Source organism: Sitodiplosis mosellana, unplaced genomic scaffold (assembly GCF_009176505.1).
Source record: "Sitodiplosis mosellana isolate CC-2019 unplaced genomic scaffold, AAFC_SMos_1.0 Smas_scaffold_6072, whole genome shotgun sequence".
Lineage (NCBI taxonomy): Eukaryota > Metazoa > Arthropoda > Insecta > Diptera > Cecidomyiidae > Sitodiplosis > Sitodiplosis mosellana.
This window is the reverse complement of record NW_022601313.1, coordinates 25,115-31,114: the sequence shown is the minus strand read 5'-3', so window position 1 is coordinate 31,114 and position 6,000 is coordinate 25,115.

The following is a 6,000-nucleotide window of genomic DNA, read 5'->3' as shown; positions in this document are numbered from 1 at the left end:
CTGAAAACCCTTTGTGAATTTTGGCTGATTTCATGTGGAATGGTCGATATGTTATATTGTGCACGAAATGTTAAACGTACAGTATTGGATCGTGATATACCCTACTGAGCGTTACCTAGCTATTATATAAATATTTGAATAGAAAACTTGTCCCTTATCTTCTATGAATTTCACAGTCCGACGAATGTTTTTATTTTCATTTGGCACCAGGGCCGGACAAGTACCAAGTATACTAAAATATATTTATCTCGGTATTTTAGAGCCAACCAGTATAACCAGAACTGGCTTTTATCTTCAAGACTTTGAAAAATTGGACAAAATTCAAATAATTACCGATTTGTTTTGATATCTTACATTTGAATATAAAATCCCATTTATATCATATCTATGATGGTTTCATGCACTTTATACTTGCATGAAAATGTACGGCGGTCAATTTTTGATGGACACTAGCAGCATGAAAATCATTTTTAGGTTCAATATTTTTAAAAACTGATGAAAAACCGTAAATCGGTTGACATGCAAAGTGTACAGTTTTCACTGGATGGCAGCACTTATTTAGTTCTAAAACGTTCAATTGACAGTTCACTGTGCGACATGGAGAAACAGCGGCAACACACGCTCGGACTCACCATAGTGAGTGTGAGTGTGTTCGTGAGCTAAATGTTTGTCGTTGTCACACAGATTTACACTGATAGGGTTACATAGCATCGTTCAATTTTGCAACCGCATTTTTAGTCACAATGTAATTCCGGAACATTCGTTCCATAGCCGTCAACCGAATCACAAGCAAATTGTTCACGCGCATATAATTTAGCTAGTAGCCATTTTGCATTTCATTATAGAATAAAAGTACAGTCACGCTGGCATTAATTTTCATAGTCATTTTTCGGAAACCAATTCGTTCATATTTAGTGTAATTTCCATACATTTCATCAGAAAATAGGAGCCGCACAACTCTCATTGATTGTGCTTGGTGGAATACCTGATCGATCTGTATTGCGAAATTATAATCCGATTTTCCGTGCATTGCATCAAGAAATATTAGCTGCACAACTCTCACCGATTGTGCTGAGCAAAAGTACTTGATCGAAATTATATGACTTCGAAATTTTTGCAAAAAAAATTACAAAAAGTCGAAAAAATTGAAAAAATTTGATGTAAAACTTCTTTTTTGACCCTAATATGTTCCATTCGATTGAAATTTTCCAAAAAAAATAAAGAAGAGTCGAAAAAAACATTTCCAGAAAAATCAAATTTTTCCGAAAAAACCCAAAAAATCAAAAAAAAAAATCGATGAAATCATTACGGTTTTTGATGCAAATCGTCATTATTTATCCTAATTCATTTCATAGGACTAAAATTCTTCAGAAAAACACAGAAAAAAGCAATATACTACTATAAATTTTATAGCCGACTATAAAATTCAAACCGTTCTACGACCGACAAATGGATAAAAGTAAAAGTCAAAATTGTTGGATTTGGCTTATTTTTATCCAACATAAAAGGATCTATCATAATAATAAGCGGATTTTCACGATTTCTGATAAGAGATAACGTTTTACTTTCTTCGACAATTTGGTAATACTGGAGGTGCTCTACAACTTTGATGCAGACAGTTGTCTCTTATCTCTTATCACAGTTTCGGCTAGTGAATGCAAAAGTCGTCATTCAATTTGTCAAGAGGTGGCAAGTTGAAGAGAATCTGTATTGCCCCTGTCGGTAGTTGAAAATACAATTCAATGAAGATCAAAACAAGATTAATATATGCAAACATTTGTAAAATGATTAGATTGCATTACAAGAAAATCTGAGTTTTAGAATCAATCTCTTGTGGTTAACTCTGTCAAACGCTTTACTGAAAATGTGTGGTTGCTTATTGGGATCGACAAAGTCAAACGACAGTCTTTTTTGTCCATTTTTTTCTTAAATCTGAATGAAATTTTTTGAAAATTTCATTATGTCTTTTGACAATTTTATTACATTTTTTGTAGATTTTATCACGTTTTTTGTAAATTTTATTATGATAATTTGTTAATATTTATTCCAATTTTCGTATGTTTTTATGCTATGTTTTGTAAGTTTTTATTACGATTTTAGGAATTTTTATGATGTTTTTCGTAGATTTTATGACGTTTGTTGTAAATTTTATTACGTTTTTTGTAAATTTTATGACGTTTTTCGGAATCGTTTTTATGATGAAATTCTATTTATCCATAATCTAGCCAGGTGAAGAAAAACCCAACTTTTAAATTTTATAGTCGACTATAATTTTATAGTCGGAGCATTATCATCGGACCTAAACAATATTCTTTTCAGAGAAAATCTTTGATAATAAAAGGACAAATTCCATTGAAATCGATGATTCCGAGCAAATCATTCAGACTTTTTGTTTTAATCATTTCAACCACCGAATGTATGTTTAAGTGTATAATATTTGCAATATTCGACTCTTTTTTTCGCCTCCCACAAACAACTTGTTCGATATCCAGAAAAAATATATGTATACGTTTTTACAGCCAGATTGTTTCTAATGAATTCGTAATCTTGAAACGAAGAAAATAGAATGGTCATGAAACCACACAATGTGGTTTAGTCTGAAACATTTGACGTTTTTATGCAAGTAAAGTATACTGGCCCGGTGAATAAGAACGATACGAAACTCCACTCACTCACACATACACATACATTTGCTACATCGTCCGTTCACACACAACCACTCTGAGCCAAATCATGCCTCATATACAACAAAACACTACGAACCGACGTTATCGTTTCGCTCACGTCAAAAACAAATAAACGCACAATATACGTTAGATCATATGGTCGTTAGTCGCAACAAGCTCAAAGAAGTAAATAGTTCCATTGATCCTTTCTCGTGAATATTCTATATTTTCTATATTTTTATTCTATATTATTTTTTTCAATTCCGTGCGATTTATCTATTCTTGTGGATACAACGTCGTCGACATCTTTAGGGGCATTTTGAAATGACTTGACGGCTATCTAGTTGCGTATATGATTTTGTAATTCAAATATACTCTACAAATCATTTTCTGTTGTGGATTTTGTTACCCATCGGTAAAAAGTATAAAACCATTAAAACAAACGAACAAAATTCGAAAAAATAAAAAAGTTTTGATTATTTTGAAGCGAAAAAACGATTTGTCAGTGACAAGCAGTTTTTTGTTATTTGCAGTGTGAGGGATTGGACTCGCTGTTATTGAATATATATTTGAATTCAGCGCCACTATTGTAAATTAGTAATCGCATGCAAATTCGAAATGGCGGCACCAAATGTCACAGCTATCTGCTGATGTAGTTAGTACTTGACCGTGTGTTGCTCGAAGTGGTTCGTTTAGAAACGGGGTGATTGTTGTTTTCTTTTTCATTGGAATATTTTTGTTGGGTCCTATAGCAATCCGCATACGGATTTTGTGAATCGACTGACAAACAAAATAGAAATTCTATATGTATCCGTGAATAGTTTCTTTTTTCGACTGAAAAATAAATAAATTAGTGGTTTGAGCAAAAGAAAAACCCATACAAATCCATAATAATAATAAAAACAATCAATATGCAATGAACAACTGATGTTGAATAATCGCATCCTGAAGTACAGCAAGTGATTCATTGAAAGCATCAATTAAAACATGTTGGCTCCGAAAATCAGTGTATACAACTTTTACAAATTTCCGTTTGAAAATTTAGGACGGACAAAATTTTTTTGTCCGTCCGTTTGAAAATTTTGGACGGACAACGGACAAATCTTTAGGACGGACAGACAAATTCTTCAAACGGACAGTTTTCAGACGGACGGCCAACAATTTTGTCCGGCCTAATGGTATATTTATTTCTAACTGTTTCTTTGTAATGTGGGATCTATACGACTCCGGCCTCTTTGCAAAGTTATACTTTTCAATTTCAAATTGTATAATGCAATAACAATATGACATCTTCAACCTGGTTGAAATACGCATTTATAGTCTTTTTGTCAAAATTGCACCGCAATAACCAGAGATATTTTGGGAAAAAAATACTTGAGAAAAAAAAATTTATTGCATTTGTAACGATAGTTTGATACAACCCCACAACATTATGTTTGGTACTTTAAATGAGTATATGTATCAAAATACCCTATATTGGAGCCAAAATTTGAAAATTTCAATTTGAAAAAAAAACAATGTTTATTTCGTTTACGAAAATTAATGTTCGAATTTAAGATTCATACCAAAACTCATGAAAAACGTAACTTTTGTTCGAGAGGTAGCTGAAAAAGTCCCTTCTAGTCATTTATATCAGTAGTGTATACTATGTTACTTTGAGATCATCTATGTGTTAGTGTCACACGTACAGTGTCGGTGTGAGGCCAGTATATGTGTGCGTGTGTTATACGCAGGCCAATCACACGCACAGTGTCCGTGTGACCTAGCCTAGGTGTGTGTGTGGGTGCGCGCGGGTCCGTCACACGGACAGTGTCCATGTGAGCCGCGAGCCGCGAGTGAGTCGCGCGCGCTTGCCGCTGCATGTGAACCAGGCGCGTATGCGCACATGTTCAAATGCTGCGTCTCCCAAAAGTGCATTTGAAGAATGAATGGAAATAAAATGCACCGATTTCTAAAATTCCTTATAACGGATCTTTTTTTGTTTTTTATTTTATTTCTTTATTTATTTTATTCATTTTATCAAAAAATGTGGCTCTGTCGATCGTTCACCCGAACTCCTTTCATCGATGAAATGGATTCTGCCGATCATTCGTTTGAATTTCCTTCCACTGACGAAATTTCATTTGATTGGATCGGGTTTTCGATTGAAAACCGAATGCATACAGTTTGGTGATCATAGCGGAGAAAACCCAGGTAGGCCCCACATTGGCATTCGAGCGCATAACGGGTGCTGGATAGCCTCTTTATGTTGATGCAGTCGTTCTTGCCGACATCGTAGCTCGTGCCTTCATCGCCTTGTGCCAAAATATCGGATTTTCTGAAGAGGTGTGCAAAGCAACGGTGGCACGTGAAATACGATTGGTTTTTAATCGCATCTGCGCTGAATTTTTCCATTTTTTCTTCGGTATATGATGAGTGTACGGGTTTGGCTGCAACGAAGTATACCTTCTTCCTCCAAATGCAAAGTCAAACTGATTATCATATTTTCTCCGAAATATGGTACAAATAATAGATCTAGCCAGAATGCGTTTGTTTATAAGCCGATGCCTATACGGATTATGGTCATAAAATTTAAACGCATAATGACTTTTTCAAGTGGTCGTCAATAGTCTTCGGAAAAATGTGCTAACTGTGCATTTCATGGCTAATGATCGCTGCCGCATTATATAGGAGTTCGAGATACACATTCTATGACTCAGTCGGCTCAGTTGACTGTCATTTCTGAATCTGTGCACATCTATCGCATTTTCGTGAATAATGGCTGTGCAAGACGTGGAATTATTGCAATTTGAGTGTATGCGTGACGAATTTAAATTGATTTATGAAAAAAGTGGTAGTTATCAGGCAATATTATTTATAACAGAGCAAATGTCTCTGATTCGCGGTGTGTATCTTTTTGAACTGGAAGAAGGTCGTCGTCACAGCAGAGTCTACGTCAATGACGAAACAAAAACAGCCTTTTTTTTCATGATGGCATATGTGAAAGGTAAGTTTGGATGTATGGTTTTTTCCATTGAATACTATTGAATTTGTGACTCAAAATTTTCGCTCATCTTTCTAGGCAAGAACAGCAACGATAAGCGAAACAAGTTTGATATTCAGAAGCGTGTCGGGTACATTTCAACAGCAGTGAAGTACGTGCGGGCATTTTTCAACTGCAGCCGCGAAAAATACAAGGAGTATACACTCATGATTAACACTTGTAAGCAAACATTTTTCCTCATTTTTTCGACCATTTTTACTAACAATTTTTCTACTTGTTTCAGGCAATTTTGAACATGACTCGGCAGTCTTCATTCAACGCCGAGCAAGTGAATATCGGCTTATCCACTAC